We start from the raw sequence: 17,756 nt of genomic DNA, 5'->3' as shown, positions 1-17,756 counted from the left end.
AACCGCACCCAGTTAAACTGCTTTTTCTTCCTGCAACAGGGGACATGACCTAATTTCTAGCTGAGTGGTCTACACTGATGTGTATTTAACAGGTTCTGATCAAGAACTAATTAATTAACTACCTTTCTTTCTTCTCTCTCTCTTTCTTTCTTTTTATCTTTTCCATAGTATATGAGAAGCTGGCCAAACTGTAAGGGTGACATTGCTTTCCATTTACTTTATAGTGCCTATAGAATTAGGCTGTTTCTTTCTCTGTCAAAAGGGATAAAACTGTACTTATCTACTAGAGCAGTTGTGAGAGTTAAATGAATTAATATATGTAAAGCACATAGTTCCTGGCATGTAGTTAAGGACTTGATAAATGTTTACCTATACTTTTTATTATAGCTATTATTATTATTACATTCTAAGCATTCAAACTCTATGACAATCTAGACATGACATCAAAATGGACACATGCACATTCATACTTATATATCAAAATCAGAACCAAACACAACACATACATTAAATATATGAAAGATTTTAGTTAATTTCCTTTGATGTAATTTTAATTTCCCTTGCATGTAGAAATGTCTCATTATATTTTCAGTAAATGATTGCAAGAAGTTCTGTATTACTTTACCTGTTCAATTTTGTTGTTTTCAACTGATATGTGTTGGGTTGATCATTATGTGTCACGTACTTTTGTGTGGCATTGGACATGAAGTGACGGACAATACTAATGCCTCCCTGCTCCTGGGGCGTTTAGAGTCTAGCAGAGAATATACTTATTAAACGAGAGATTGCAAGTTTGATTAATGCTATGTTTGGGGAAATATTATGGGAAGGTACAACTGTCATCCACTGATTTATTAGTTTCCAGGTAATGAATAAAGTACGTTACTTAATTCATTTTGATAATAGTTTCTCAGACAATACATCTTAAAGAAGTAAACTTTTGTGCATTTTGCCTAAATTATTTTAAAAACAGACCCTTGTGAGTAGTGGACTTATCCTGGCAATCAGACATTCAATACCTTAGAATAAATGAACAAAGCTTTTGAACCAAGTTATTCACAAAATCAGAGCATACAATGTTAATGAAAGAAATTTAGGCACAAATTTCTCATTAGTAAATGATACTCTGGAATGATCAGTGCACTGAATGAATGAATGTATAAATGAATTTAGCAAACAATAGAAATTTAATTCTGAATGTAAAATTCTGAAATATATTCTTTAATTTCAGATTGACCCCCCCCAATTGACTTTATAAACTTTGGCAAGTCACATTTTATCTCTTTTACAAAGATTTTATCCTTTTAAAACAGAAAATAATTAACAGAAGTAAAACGTGTTCTTCAGAGTTTACAAACTACATCAACTATTTTGAATGAAAGTAGGTAATAAATATAAAAAAATAATGTTATAAAACCTTACAAATTTCAGCTTTATTTGACATTTAAAAGAGGTATGTTGACAAATATTACAGTAATAAACAAGCCTTCAATATCATAATGTATATTGTATTCTTCAAAGAAACCACAAACCGCTTCGAGGCAGAGACTGTCTTACTGATCCAATTAACTTAAAGACAATAAATATCTTTGCAAGGAATGAAGGGGTTTTGTTTAGAATTAAATAACCAATGAATGATCGTTTCCCAGTATATTTATCTATATATTCATGCATAGGTATACCTATATAGCCAGGCAGCCAGCCATTTGTTTTAAGTTTTTACAAGAGTAACAGTTATTCTTTTGATAAGCTTTTTCTGAGCATCTGCTATGTGCAGTGCTAGGCTAGACATTGAGGAGAGACAAAAATGAACAAGCTTGGTCCCTGGTTTCGAATAGGTCATGATTATTATCTAAAGATTATTCTGTAAATATCATTAATTATGTTAGTCATTTGTTTGCTCAAAGGCACTAAATTTTCTTGATTGAAACCATTCTGTTCACATAATTGGGAAGTACCATAGAATGTAGTGTGAGCTGAATAAATTTCTTGAAATAATTTTCAGTCTTTACACTGAAATTCTTTTATAGTTGAAATGTCTGAATTTGAATTTTAGGACTGCCATCAGCCTAAAATTTCTGTGTCAAAGTCTTGGTCTTGGTTTCTCCCTTACTCTCACTTGGCTACATCTTCAAGTATATTAATAGAGTTATAATTTTCTATCATTAAATCATTAACTTATAACCCTTTACTTCTTTATACTAGATACTTTATGCCTTATGCTCTGTGTGTTTGTATGTGTGTGTGTTTGCATACAACACATTCTAGTATACATCAAACATGAGCCTACCTCTGTATGTAGGGCACAGTGAGATACACAAAAATGAATAAGACTGAATGAGGGAGCGGGGGTGCAGTGGGGAGAAATTCTATTTGCTGAGAATCTAAAAGAGCTGGCAAATAGCATGGCTTAGAAAGCCAATGAAATTTTCTACAGGAGGGTTTTTCATTTGCATTTGTTTTCTCCAGTTTACACACAATTCCTCTTCTCTAGCAAATACGGGCACCAAAATGTAGTGACCAGCCACTGAGATCATAAGCGTGTTCAAGCAATAATAGAAAGAGATAAGTAGTAACTTCCTATTACTTTCAAGAAGAAAGTAATAATAGCAATAATAATAATATTAAAATCTAGACACCAAAATTCTGAAAGCACAGACATCTGGATTAGTGAAAAGCATCAAACACCTTATAAGTCCTCAAAGCATTCTTATTTTACAATACAATACCATAATTCATATTTATAGTAACCACTTCAATTATCAAAAATGTTTTTACATTTCACATGTTCTTTTGAAGAACAAACGCAATTATAAAAATTCTGTGTATAAAGTTTTCCTTCAAAATCGTTAACATTGTTTATGAGTTTGATCACTGAATAGAGAAAGTTCCATCAAGCTAGACACTCTTCTGTGAATAATTTACTTCCCAATAATTGTGTAAATAAGACAGTCACTCACTTTTCCATGAGTCTCATCCTATGCATTTCTTTCTTTTTGGATCATCTCCATTTAACTGCTTCCCTCTGATAATGAGATTTCCTTCCACAAATGCAATGTTCTAAGTATCAATAAACAGAAAGATTTGCCTCTATTGTGCAATGGGTATTGCTTTAAGTTTGCCATCCTTTGTCACGACAAAGTCTTCAGAAGTTATTACCATAAATATTGTATTTTTAAAGTTGCTCCACAGTCCAGAGTTTGGGTAGATCCCATGATTTTCCATTTGCTGTGTGCAATTCTATTTATTTACTGTGGCTTTTTTGTTAATGCATCCAGTTTCCCTGAATGACTATAACATTTCTTGGCTGTTGATACCATCAGTCTTCCTGGAATCATGAAATGTAAAAGCAGAAGGCAATAAATCTTAAACATATATAAAATCTACTATCTATTTCATCTATTTTATTTCTTTAAGTAACCACCAAGTTTAACCACAATTTGGTTTTCAATCCAGATTTGGGGGCTTATAATTTTCTTTTTTCTCTTCTTTTTTGTTTTCTTCCTGGTCATTCACATTCATTCCTCTTTCTTCTGTTAACCACAATTTTCCCCCCTTACAGAAAGTAGCCTTTGTGGGATATCCATCGGGTTTCCCTGACCTTCCTAAACAAAGAGGTGTCTAAAGCCTTAAAAACTGAAGTCTAAATTAGCATAAATTAGTCATCTAAGAATGCAGGGAGATTCTAGATTTTATACTTTACCTCAGAGAAAGGAGTGGTAATAATGTATTTTTTATGTGCTAAATTAGGTGATTATGAGTTATTCCTACTCTCTCCTAGCATAGGTGGCTTCCTCCATTCACGACAGAAAGATGTCTGTGACAACTCCAGTTCCCATCACCTTTATTACTTGTAATCCTAGAGGAAGAGAGATACATCATATCTCCCATTATCCATATGTTAAACCTTGACAAAAAGTGATTGGCCTTGTGTTTGAGTCACGTTTTTGAACCAATCACAGTGATTAGGAAAAGAAGTTTATTTGCTTGGCCAGCCTAGAACATGTTCCCATCATGAGGGAAGAGATAGAGTAACATGTTTAGCAGCTCCATCACAACCACAGAGAAGAACAAATATTGAGCAAATAACCAATATCCACTACAGGGAGTATTCCAGGGCACTATTTTCGTATAGACCTGGCTTTATTTATAATATTAAACATATAAATTCTACATTAAAGGAGTGCTATCTTGTGTCAGATGTCCATCATTTAGACATGGAACTTTAGAGTAAAAGTCTTTCTTTTCTAAATGATACATGGTAAATTGTTATCCTGAATGTAGATTGACTTTTTTTTAAATGAATGTCTGTTAACAGTGCCTAACAATAAATTACAACACACAAACAAGGAACATGAAAATCTAGATCACATAAGAGCAGAATCGTGTTAATAGCAGTGCAATCTATTTTAAGTCTATTAGAAAAGCTTCAGTAGGTACCAGTAATGAGTTTTAAAGCACCCAGTTCAGATACACCAAGCAAGCTGCTAGTTCAGCTCATAGGATTCATTAATCATTGATGTTGCCTGCAAAACTGGTCTGTTAAAATGGACCAAGCACGTGGTGCAGGGGAGGCTGATCTATGAAATTTTCAGGCACGAAGACTGCACAGAAATTAACCATCATTGACAGCTTTGATAAGAAACTGAAGATTATTGACACTATAAGATAAGATTAGGAAAAAATGATTTGATATTATCTAGCTAGACAAATATTTCTCCATTTAAGTTATCAAGTAAAATGACCAGATGCTCAGCATAGAACTTCACTAGAAGCTCTTCTCTGCCTTTCTGATCTGATTTGCTGGTTTCACTGATGTACTTCGTCACTTGGTAAATCACAGTGACCCATTCCACTGGTCACTGAATCCTTGCAGAGAGTGGGCATCTGGGTCATGCCTGCCTGCTTCAACTATCAACCGTTGCTATGTGCGCTTACTAAGAGTCAAGTGTGTTTGTTCCCAAACCTGTTTTCCAGTTCACTTATTACTACAATAAAATAATTAAATATTAATGAACAGAGGTAATATTTATAGTAAAAGAGGGTTGTTTCTGTGACTGTTAAGTTAAATCCATTGTAAAATCTTGACTAATATAACTTTCCAGAAAAATGGCTGTATAATTAGGTGAGCTCACCCTTTATGAAAGTGGTTGTGATGACTATCTTGTTTGCCACTTCAGATTCATTCTCCTCCACTTTCCACCTTGTATGTCTTCTGATGCTCCCCTCTAATTCACTCTCTTTCTCCTTTTGCCACCTTCTTTTCTCCTGGAGGCTGAACAGCATCTATCCAGCTTCCACTTGCTTTGGGCCAATGAGAAACACTGGCAGGAGATCCAAGGGAGGGAGGTTTTGAGTGTTTACGGCCCCAGTTCCTTTCCTGTGGGGTCACATTGGATATGCTACATCCTGGACCTAAGTTCTCATTTTCTTTTTTTTTATTATTTTAAATTTTTGCCATATAGTTGATTTACAATGTTGTGTTAGATTCAGGTGTACAGCAAAGTGAATGTGTGTATATATATAAATACATTCATTCTTTTTTAGATTATTTTCTCTTATAGGTTATCACAGAATATTGAGTAGAGTTCCCTTTGCTATACACCATGTCCTTGTTGGTTATCTATCTTATATATAGTAGTGTGTGTATGTTCATCCCAAGTTCCCATAGGTTTTCTCTTTGTATCATCTTTAATTTCTTTCATCAGTGTCTTATAATTTTCTGCATACATTTCTTTTGTCTCCTTAGGTAGGTTTATTCCTAGGTATATTATTCTTTTTGTTGCAATGGTAAATGGGAGTGTTTTCTTAATTTCACTTTCAGATTTCTCATCATTAGTGTATAGGATGCAAGAGATTTCTGTGCATTAATTTTGTATCCTGCTACTTTCCCAAATTCATTGATTAGCTCGAGTAGTTTTCTAGTAGCATCTTTAAGATTCTCTATTTATAGTATCATGTCATCTGCAAACAATGACAGCTTTACTTCTTCTTTTCCAATTTGGATTCCTTTTATTTCTTTTTCTTCTCTGATTGCTATGGCTAAAACTTCCAAAACTATGTTGAATAATAATGGTGAGAGTGAGCAACCTTGTCTTGTTCCTGATCTTAGTGGAAATGGTTTCAGTTTTTCACCATTGATGAAGATGTTGGCTGTGGTTTTGTCATATATGGTCTTTATTATGTTGAGGAAAGTTCCCTCTATGCCTACTTTCTGGAGGGATTTTTTCATAAATAGGTGTTGAATTTTGTCAAAACCTTTTTCTGCATCTATTGAGATGATCATATGGTTTTTCTTCTTCAATTTGTTAATATGGTTTATCACATTGATTGATTTGTGAATATTGAAGAATCCTTGCATGCCTGGAATAAACCCCACTTGATCATGGTGTATGATCCTTTTAATGTGCTGTTGGATTCTGTTTGCTAGTATTTTGTTGAGGATTTTTGCATCTATGTTCATCAGTGATATTGATCTGTAGTTTTCCTGTTTTGTGAAATCCTTGATTTTGGTATCAGGGTGATGGTGGCCTCATACAATGTGTTTGGGAGTGTTCCTCCCTCTGCTATATTTTGGAAGACTCTGAGAAAGATAGGTGTTAGCTCTTCTCTAACTGTTTGAGAGAATTAGCCTGTGAAGCCATATGGTCCTGGGCTTTTGTTTGTTGGAAGATTTTTAAACACAGTTTCAAATTCAGTGCTTGTGATTGGTCTGTTCATATTTTCTGTTTCTTCCTGGTTCAGTCTCAGAAGGTTGTGCTTTTCTAAGAACTTGTCCATTTCTTCCAGGTTGTTCATTTTATTGGCATATAGTTGCTTGTAGTAATCTCTCATGATCCTTTGTATTTCTGCAGTGTCAGTTGTTACTTCTCCTTTTTCATTTCTAATTCTGTTGATTTGAGTCTTCTCCCTTTTTTTCTTGATAAGTCTGGCTAATGGTTTATCAATTTTGTTTATCTTCTCAAAGAACCAGCTTTTAGTTTTATTGATCTTTCCTATCATTTCCTTCATTTCTTTTTCATTTATTTCTGATCTGATCTTTATGATTTCTTTCGTTCTGCTAACTTTGGCGTTTTTTTGTTCTTCTTTTTCTAATTGCTTTAGGTGTAAGGTTAGGTTGTTTATTTGATATGTTTCTTGTTTCTTCAGGTAGGATTGTATTGCTATAAACTTCCCTCTTAGAACTGCTTTTGCTGCATCCCATAGGTTTTGGGTTGTCGTGTTTTCATTGTCATTTGATTCTAAGTATTTTTTGATTTCCTCTTTGATATCTTCAGTGATCTCTTGGTTATTAAGTAGTGTATTGTTTAGCCTCCATGTGTTTGTAGTTTTTACAGATTTTTTTCCTGTAATTGATATCTAGTCTCACAGTATTGTGGTCAGAAAAGATATTTGATATGATTTCTATTTTCTTAAATTTACCAAGGCTTGATTTGTGACCCAAGATATGATCTATCCTGGAAAATGTTCCATGGGCACTTGAGAAGAAATTGTATTCTGTTGTTTTGGGATGGAATGTCCTATAAATATCAATTATGTCCATCTTGTTTAATGTATCATTTAAAATTTTGTGTTTCCTCACTTATTTTCACTTTGGATGATCTGTCCATTGGTGAAAGTGGGGTGTTAAAGTCCCCTACTATGATTGTGTTACTGTTGATTTCCCCTATTATGGCTGTTAGTATCTGCCTTATGTATTGAGGTGCTCCTCTGTTGGGTGCATAAATATTTACAATTTTTGTATCTTCTTCTTGGATTGATCCCTTGATCATTATGTAGTGTAATAGTCTTTATTTTAAAGTCTATTTTATCTGATATGAGAATTGCTACTCCAGCTTTCTTTTGATCTCCATTTGCATGGAATACCTTTATCCATCCCCTCACTTTAATTCTGTATGTGTCCCTAGGTCTGAAGTGGGTCTCTTGTAGACAGCATTTATACAGGTCTTGTTTTTGTATCCATTCAGCCAGTCTATGTCTTTTGGTTGGAGTATTTAATCAATTTACATTTAAGGTAATTATCGATATATATGTTTCTGTTACCATTTTCTTAATTGTTTTCGGTTTGTTATTGTAGGTCTTTTCCTTCTCTTGTGTTTCCTGCCTAGAGAAGTTCCTTTAACATTTGTTGTAAAGCTGGTTTGGTGGTGCTGAATTCTCTTAGCTTTTGCTTGTCTGTAAAGGTTTTAATTTCTCCGTCGAATCTGAATTAAATCCTTGCTGGGTAGAGTCATATCAGTTGTAGGTTTTTCCCTTTCATCACTTTAAATACCTCCTGCCACTCCCTTCTGAGTTGCAGAATTTCTGCTGAAAGATCTGCTGTTAACCTCATGGGGATTCCCTTGTATGTTATTTGCTGCTTTTCCCTTGCTGCTTTTAATATTTTTTCTTTGTATTTAATTTTTGATAGTTTGATTAATATGTGTCTTGGTGTGTTTCTCCTTGGATTTATCCTGTATGGGACTCTGCACTTCCTGGATTTGATTGACTATTTCCTTTACCATATTAGGGAAGTTTTCAACTATAATTTCTTCAAATATTTTCTAAGTCTCTTTCTTTTTCTCTCTTTTTCTGAGACCCCTATAATTCGAATGTTGGTGCATTTAATGTTGTCCCAGAGGTCTCTGAGACTGTCCTCAATTCTTTTCATTCTTTTTTCTTTATTCTGCTCTGCAGTAGCTATTTCCACTATTTTATCTTCCAGGTCACTTATCCGTTCTTCTGCCTCAGTTATTCTGCTGTTGATCCCTTCTAGAGAATTTTTAATTTCCTTTATTGTCTTGTTCATGATTGTTTGTTTGCTCTTTAGTTCTTCTAAGTCCTTGTTAAACGTTTATTTTCTCCATTCTATTTCCAAGATTTTGGATCATCTTTACTATCATTATTCTGTATTCTTTTTCAGGTAGACTGCCTATCTCCTCTTCATTTGTTAGGTCTGGTGGGTTTTTACCTTGCTCCTTCATCTGCTGTGTGTTTCTCTGTCCTCTCATTTTGCTTAACTTACTGTGTTTGGGGTCTCCTTTTTGCAGGCTGCAGGTTCGTAGTTCTCGTTGTTTTTGGTGTGTGTCCCCAGTGGCTAAGGTTGGCTCAGTGGGTTGTGTAGGCTTCCTGGTGGAGGAGACAAGTGCCTGTGTTCTGGTGGATGAGGCTGGATGTTGTCTTTCTGGTGGGCAGGTCCACGTCTTGTGGTGTTTTGGGGTGTCTGTGACCTTATTATGATTTTAGGCAGCCTCTCTGCTAATGGGTGGGATTGTGTTCCTGTCTTGCTAGTTGTTTGGCATGGGGTGTCCAGCACTGCAGCTTGCTGGTTGTTGAGTGGAGCTGGGTCTTGGCATTGAGATGGAGATCTCTGGGCGATTTTTGCCATTTGATATTACCTGGAGCTGGGAGGTCTCTGGTGGACCATGTCCTGGACTTGGCTCTTCCACCTCAGAGCCACAGCCCTGACACCTGGCTGGAGCACCAAGAGCCTGTCCTCCACACAGCTCAGAATAAAAGGGAGAAAAAAAGGGAGAAAGAAAGAAAAAGATGGGCTTCCCTGGTGGCGCAGTGGTTGAGAGTCCACCTGCCAATGCAGGGGATGAGGGTTCGTGCCCCAGTCCAGGAAGATCCCACATGCCGCGGAGCGGCTGGGCCTGTGAGCCATGGCCGCTGAGCCTGTGCGTCCAGAGCCTGTGCTCCGCAACGGGAGAGGCCACAACAGTGAGAGGCCCGCGTACTGAAAAAAAAAAAAAGAAAAATATAAAATAATATACAATTAAAAAGTTATTAAAATAAAAAAAAAATTATTATAAAATTTTTTAATTAAAAAAAAGAAATAAAGAAAGAACAACCAAACCAAAAAACAAATCTGCCAATGATAACAAGCACTGAAAACTATACTAAAAAAAAAAAAAAAAAGAATGAACAGACCCTAGGACAAATAGTAAAAGCAAGCAAAGCTATACAGACAAAAGCACACACAGAAGCATACACATACACACTCACAGAAAGAGAAAAAGAGAAAAAAATATATATCTTTGCTCCCAAAGTCCACCTCCTCAATTTTGGGATGATTCGTTGTCTATTCAGATATTCCACAGATGCAGGGTGCATCAAGTTGATTGTGGAGCTTTAATCCGCTGCTCCTGAGGCTGCTGGGAGAGATTTCCCTTTCTCTTCTTTGCTCGCACAGCTCCTGGGGTTCAGCTTTGGATTTGGCCCCGCCTCTGCGTGTAGGTCACCTGAGGGCGTCTGTTCACGATCAGACAGGACTGGGTTAAAGGAGCAGCTGATTCGGGGTCTCTGGCTCACTCAGGCCGTGGGGAGGGAGGGGTACGGATGCGGGGCGAGCCTGCGGCGTCAGAGGCCCGCGTGACGTTGCACCAGCCTGAGGTGCGCCGTGCGTTCTCCCGGAGAAGTTGTCCCTGGATCACGGGACCCTGGCAGTGGCGGGCTGCACAGGCTCCCCGGAAGGGAGGTGTGGCTAGTGACCTGTGCTCGCACACAGGCTTCTTGGTGGCGGCAGCAGCAGCCTTAGCATCCCAGGCCCGACTCTGGGGTCCGCGCTGATAGCCGCGGCTTGCGCCCATCTCTGGAGCTCCTTTAAAAGGCGCTGTTAATCCCCTCTCCTCGCACACCGGGAAACAGAGGCAAGAAAAAGTCTCTTGCCTCTTCGGCAGTTCCAGGCCTTTTCCCGGACTCCCTCCCGGCTAGCTGTGGCGCACTAGCCCCCTTCAGGCTGTGTTCACGCTGCCAACCCCAGTCCTCTCCCTCGGATCCGACCAAAGGCGGAGCCTCAGCTTGGGCTGGGGTTTTTAAATATCTGTCTTTCCAGTCAAATAGACTTATTATAAAATGGCTCATTTGCGGGGACTTCCCTGGTGGCACAGTGGTTAAGAATCCTCCTGCCAATGCAGGAGACACAGGTTCGATCCCTCATCCTGGAAGATCCCACATGCCGTGGAGCAACTAAGCCTGTGCGCCACAACTACTGCGCTTGTGCTCTACAGCCTGTGAGCCACAACTACTGAAGCCCCCGCCTAGAGCCCGTGCTCTGCAACAAAATAAGCCACCGCAATGAAGAGTAGCCCCTGCTCGCCGCAACTAGAGAAAGCCTGCACACAGCAACGAAGACCCAACACAGCCAAAGATAAATAAATAAATAAATGTATTAAAAATATAAATTAAATAAAATGGCTCATTTGCTAATTATCCTGGTGTGCTCTCTACTGGCATTTCAACAACTTGCTATATAACCTTACATAGCACTTACTGTATGCCAGGCTTTTTCTAATTACTTTATATATATATATAAACCTATGACCGTCTGATGTAGTTACCCTTTCATGAACCCCACTTTACAGGGGAAGAAACTGAAGCACACAGAGGTTAAGTAACTTGCTCAGTGTCCCATGGCCATTATATGGTAAGATCAGAATCATTACACTTAACTACAAGTTTGTAGTCGCAGGTAGCAGAGAAAATGGTATGTGTTTACTACGTTTTCCTCTTCCAGATCACACAGAGAGGCTACATTTCCTCGATTGCCCTGAAACTAGATAAGTCCCAATGACTGAGCTCTGGCCAGAAGAATGTAGGCAATAATGATGTAAACTTCCTTCCAGGCTTGGCCTTTAAGATCATCCTTTGAGGTCCTCCAGATCTCTCTCTTTTGGCAACTAGGAAGCCAGGGGTTCCACATGGGACCACCAAGAGATGAAGACAGACTCCCCAATCTGTTTTCAATGATAATATGAATGAGAAAGAAACATTTATTACATCAAACCACTATGATTTGAGAGTACATTTACTTGCACGTACCTTGATGTATCCTGACTAATAAAGAAATTGGTATTTTGAATCAGATTGCTTTAAAATCAATTATATGACATTGGATTCATTGTTAGGCATCAAGAAGGTCCATATCAAAGGCTAGGATATATGAGAAACTAGCTATTCTTTTAATACTGTGGAAGAGCAACTGGAAATAACTGTTGCTTTTAGTAACTCGGGAGACAGAATAGGAACATTTAACTTGTAGTTTTAGGAGAAATGGATGAATAAAAGACCACTAGTGTCTATTGGCTATTATTGGCTGCCTTTGGCAAGGTTATTACCAAAAAAAATTGGAAAAAAAAAAACTGGTCAGTAATAAATAGAATTGAAAGAGAGTAGAGTGCAGAAATTGGGGTCTTGCTATGTCAGAAGATGCCAAATAATTAAAGAAGATGAGATGTCAGAAGACATTCAAGGAAAAGGTCTAATAAAATTTCTGAGATGAATAAGGTAATCTGAGCAAAGACAGATGAAGACTGTAGACTTCCCAACACAGTTCCAGAGAGCCTCAGAGAGAGGGATGGGACAGGCACAGAGCAAGGAAGCAGAGAAATACATCAGGCTTGAAAATTCTTCCTGTAAAGAATTTTGTATGTGGTTGCTGATGGAACCTAAAGCAAGATCAGAAGTCTACTAATTTTTTAAGGAATTGCATCGTTAAAGAAAACACAACTCTGGCTTAAAAAAAAATCCTTTGACTGGATGAGACCTAAAACAACCCATAGGTCCCAAAGTTTTGAGGAAAAGAGTCAAGCTTCAAAGGCTATTTAACCCCCAAAGAAGGCGTGGTCTCTAAGACCCACATCAGATATGGCCAAGGAGAATAATAACCAGGAGGAACTTCCTTGCAGATAGAACCAGGGGTGGTAAGGTACAATGGTCAAATGCATTCCTCCCAGGAGCAGAATGAGAGTGGTAGGTCAGCAGAATAAAAGGGCACACATGCATTTATTCTTGCAGCCTGAACAATTTTAGATTCTTGAATTGGCTGATGGCCCTGTCAAATTGCCAGGTATAATGTGTCAATTTAATAGCCATATGCTGCTTTAAATCATAGAAAGAGCCTTTTTCACCTCAAAAATGTCAACTTGATAAAAAAATAAATAGATAACAAGATCACCATGAACATTATAACAACTTGAAATACCTCATGGCCGTTGCAATAATTGCTAGTTCCTCATCTGGGAAATGTCTAGTAATTGTCAAAACACTCAGAGCAACTAAAATTTCAGTAAATGTGAAAGTGATACTGCACAATCGGATGGATTTCCAGCTGGCAATCATATCCCCGTGGTCTTACCCAACTTTGGTTTCCATGTGAGACAGTAGCACAGTCTTGCTTATTGGACTGATGTATTCCAAGCAGTATGCCACAAAGGTACGGTGGAAAGGAGAAATGCGGTCTGCTTTTCTCTGCCGCCAGTTTTCCTGAAACAGCCGGTAGGCACATTATTTTATATTAAAATAAACACACTATATAGTAGATGAGATTGCGACATTTAGATGAATTTTTGAGATGAGCTATAGAACTGCAAATAAATGTATTTTTGCGGCATTGGCAAACTTCAGCTTCCCTGGGCTGAATCACTTGGCAGCAACAATTCTGCCTGCCTTAGTTAACTGAGAAACTGGGAGGTGAGAGGGAACAGAAGGAGAGAAGGGGTGTAGGAGGCATTTTACAATTTAGCAGGATGGATATTGGTGCCTCCTTTAGATATTTATATCTAAAATCCCACTGGTCTTAAGTCACTGGGTAGAAGAACAAAATTCAGGTCTAGGACTTTTAAGGATGAATGTTCCTTACAAGGAATTGGGGTTTATTGTGATGTATGATGTCTCCCAGGTGAAATGAAGGTGGAGTAATAGCACAGCTATGTCCTTTATCCCTTTTCATTTCTTTTCCTTTCTGTTATTCAGCCCCTCAGTCCAATTCAAATCAACATAATTTAAAATATTATTACTCCATACAAAGACAGATGTATTTCAAGATAGATAGATAGATAAATCAAAATACAGAAAGAAAAAAAAGAGAGACACACAGAAAGAGATTCCATGAGTTAATGGAATTGTTACTTACTCCTGCCCCATCCCACCTATTCTTCTGCCATAGTGGAGGGCATAAGACCAAACCAAGCTACTTGGGGACAACAACAGGACATTGTGTCCCAGTCAGGAAGACACACTGTATTTTCCTTGAGGTCAGTGAAAAGGAAGAATGAGAATCAACATGAGGCTTACAAGTGACCAGCATTGCATCATGGGATGAGAGTCTGTAAGGAGACAAAGACAAGGAAAACCCAGAGAAGGCAGCTGTAGCACAATCCAGCTATAGCCCTATGTTTCCCACTTTCCTTCCCTACTTCAGTTAGTTTGAGTTGAGTTTCTCTTTCTTGCTATTAAAATATTCTGGCCCAAAGAAGTACAAAGGGAGAGCTATAAGCCCAGAAGTGGTGGTGCAGAGGGAATGGGGAAACACATTTCTAGAGTAACCATACTACTTGCACCAATGACGTTTGCTTGATTGAGCTGATTGTGATTGAGAATAAAGTTTTGAGTTGACCTGTGTGTTGAGTTTTAATTAGAATTAAAATAGACTCATGATAACGAACTTATTGGTAACTTTTTGAAGAATTTAAACATATAACTGTATATAGACATTTCCATTCTATAAGCACGATGGCCATGACAGCAAAGAGTTTCAGGGTCTTGTGGAATTTTTAAAAAATAGTGCTCAAGGATTGGGGATCATAAGAGTGTCCTCCAAGACCTGAGAAGCCAGGATATGCCAAGGGGTGGACGGCACACTTGAATTCCATGTGACCCTTTTGCGTTGGCAATTTAGAAAGCTCCTAAAGTTAGGACTCATACATTAGTCCCCTTTGCATATGCCAAACTCAGCTCTGTAGACTTAGTGGCTCCTTCTTCTCCTGTGAATAAATCTGTAAACATTTTGTGAAAAGTCCCTACAATGAACTCTCATTTTAGAGAGTGTCTCCTGGCCCCGTCTTCTAATTTTCTTTGAAAATTTCCTGTTCAATCCTGGGTTCATGTCCCATTGCCTCACAAATTGTATCCACCATTCTGCCTATCTCTTTATTCTGATGCTCTATTAGAACTGTCTGTATTAATCCTGGCTGTCCACTGCTTGCTGCCTTTCTAATTTCAATGATCTTCCAACTTCCTTATCTTATCCTAGTTCCTAAAATCCCTAATAGGCATTGTCAGCCTCTGCTTGCTGAAGAAGCAAGCTTGGACTCCGGTCTCTGTGCTAGATATTTTTGTTCGCCCTTCAACTACATCTTTACCTGGCTCCACCACGTTTAGAGACTGGGGAGGTTGAATCTTTTAGCCTACAACAACTGGATCCTTTACTCTCTGGTTTCTGGTTGGGATTGGCCAATGGGAAGCACTTGTGGGTTAATAGGAAGCAGTAGGAGATGCTAGTCAGCTAATGATCTGTTGGTTTCTCTCCCTACCTGGCAGCAGGTTGCTTTCCTACCTCTAAGGTCACAGATCCTCTTGGGTAGCTCTCCCATGAGCTCTCTCCAGGTCTGGTAACCCATTCCTCACATTGGTCCTACAGGTCCTGTTGTTACTACCCTACATGTTTCATCACCTCTTGGTGGTTTCCTTTAACTCTGTCTACACCTTTGTAAAATTTCCCTTTTCAAGGCTTCTCAATCACCTCATTTGCATGTGCCATCTCTTTCCCATAAGGACACTGAATAAAACACCCCTTGGTCCTAAAGTGCTGCTCTGAACATAGTAGGACCAAGGTACACCAAGAGACTTTGAATTCTGTTCCTGGATTCACCCTTTATAAGGTAGTTATTGAGCCAACATATACTGGTTACTCATTATAGCCTAGATATTTTCCTCAGCCATTGTGCTACAAAGATGAATGTGGTATAATCCCTGGCCTCAACAGAAATGTCCTGACAGGAACATATAGAATTGTGTGGAGAGAGAACAGTGGAAGAAACCCCTGAGGGTCTCTTAGAAAGCTGAGATGTATAAGTTGCGTTTCATTGGATGAGTGAAAAGTTGCTAAGCAGACAATAGGGAAAAATACTCAAAGGCAACATACACAAATCAGAGAGATGAAAATGCCGTGGAAACTTCTAGTACATGTGCAGATTTGGAGGTGTGTACTTAGAAGGGGTGGTGAATGGAGGGGCTGAAAACGGAGGCAGAAGCCATATTACAAAGATTGCATATTCGTCCATCAAGTATCCAAGTTTCATAGCATGTTATATTATGAATTCTTGGCTTTATCCCATAGGACTATAAGAGTACAGGACAGGATTGGAGGCAAGATTTCTGTGATGTAGAACTGCAAAGGCTAGAACATTATTGCCATCATGGAACAAGTGATATTTCATTCTTAAAATTAAATAAAAACAGCATATCCCACTATATACATCACAGAAATAAAAGAGGAAGATAGGGAGTAGTTTTTCCAGGCTAGAATACTGTCTACAGCAGCGGGACCTGAATGCTTTCAGAATCCCAAACAGAGGACCCAATGTCCTCACTAAGGGGACCCACATGGCCACACTTCCCCCCAGAGGCACTCACAGTGTCCTTTAAGAAGACCCCTGAGCTCTCCATCTTCCTGCCACACTGCATCCCAGGATCACATCACTTCAGCCCAGGGGACCCCAATTATGTCATTTTTCCTCCTCTTGATCAGAGCAGTTGCTTCTCAAGGTTCTTTTCAGGAACTTCCTCATGTCTGACTTTAAGTGCTTTCCGCCAGATCCCCTTGGAACGCTCTGTCTCTATTAGTCACTTCCTTTATGTGAAGCTGTAATTTTCCTTGCCTTCTGAGGGACAGAAAAAAGAGTAGTCTTCAGAATTCTTGAAATATCTATTTGTTCCTTTTGAGGCATGGACAATATGTTCTTAAGTTTCAAACCTATTCAGGACTGATGGAGGTGTTGTGAAACAGGAATGTGTTTGTACAGTTTTTCCTCTTTTCCATACATCCATCAATAAGTGTGTTGTACATGCTGACAACATGCCCAGAAAAACTGAGTGAGTTGTGAAATTCATCTAGAACCTAGGTAACAAAGCCATAGCAGAAACTCTGGACTTTCGAAATATGCCCATTATCATAGGGTAAGATGGAATAGTGTAGTGATTTAACAATGAAAGCACTGAACTGAACTGCCTGCAATGAAATCCCAGCTCTAAGGCCCAGCAATGGACCTTAGAGATGCTACTTAATCTCTGTGTTTCTATTTATTCATAGGTAAATGGAGGTAGTAATAGTATGTACTACATAGGGTTGATTTGTGGATTAAATTGAAACCACATATAAAATGCTTAACATAGCACTCAAATTATATTAGTTATTACTATTACTTTGATTGACAATGTCCAACTTCCATTCTTGATTGGATTGCTTCAACTCTCCTTTACTGGAAAGCTTCTGGAAAATATTACCTGTATATACTATCTCTACTTCTTTGCAGCCCATTTCCCCATCAACCCAGCTCTACTTTGTCTCTTGCCTCCCCCATACTATTGAGACTTTTGCTAAGTTCCTTTAGGATTTCATGTTGACAAATCCAATAGGTGCTTTTTAACTGTTTGTACTTGAACTCTCAGAGACATTCAATAAATTTGATGCTCCCTTCCTGAAATGTTCCTGATTCTACTACTACTCTCTGCCCACCCTTTATCAATGAACCTTAAGAAACCTACCCTTATCCTTCTTCCTAACCTTTAAATATTAGAATAACTTAGATCTCAGGCCTCGGATATCTGCTCTCCTCACTCAACATTCTTACCCAAAGCAACCTCTCCCATTTCTGTACCTTCAAATCTCAGCTCTACACCCAGGATTTCTGTGGGGGACTCTGGCCAGGACTGCCCATGGAAAGTCTCTAAAATAAGATGAATGGGACATGTCTATGTGTTATGATACAGACTCA

At 38.3% G+C, this 17,756-nt stretch overlaps 1 long non-coding RNA gene across 1 annotated transcript; it reads right to left on the bottom strand.

The window, feature by feature from the left end:
• Positions 1-11,184: 11,184 nt before the first annotated feature.
• Positions 11,185-17,115, bottom strand: LOC138414322 (uncharacterized). The gene is made up of 3 exons (XR_011246784.1): positions 16,396-17,115; positions 13,118-13,245; positions 11,185-11,717 (listed from the first exon to the last, which is right to left on the bottom strand). It is a non-coding gene; the product is annotated as an uncharacterized lncRNA (long non-coding RNA).
• Between the last annotated feature and the right edge of the window lie 641 nt (positions 17,116-17,756).

The sequence above is a fragment of the Delphinus delphis genome, chromosome 17 (genome assembly GCF_949987515.2).
Source record: "Delphinus delphis chromosome 17, mDelDel1.2, whole genome shotgun sequence".
Classification (NCBI taxonomy): Eukaryota; Metazoa; Chordata; class Mammalia; order Artiodactyla; family Delphinidae; genus Delphinus; species Delphinus delphis.
Note: the sequence above shows the minus strand (reverse complement) of the source record. Positions and strands in the feature narration are given on the sequence as shown.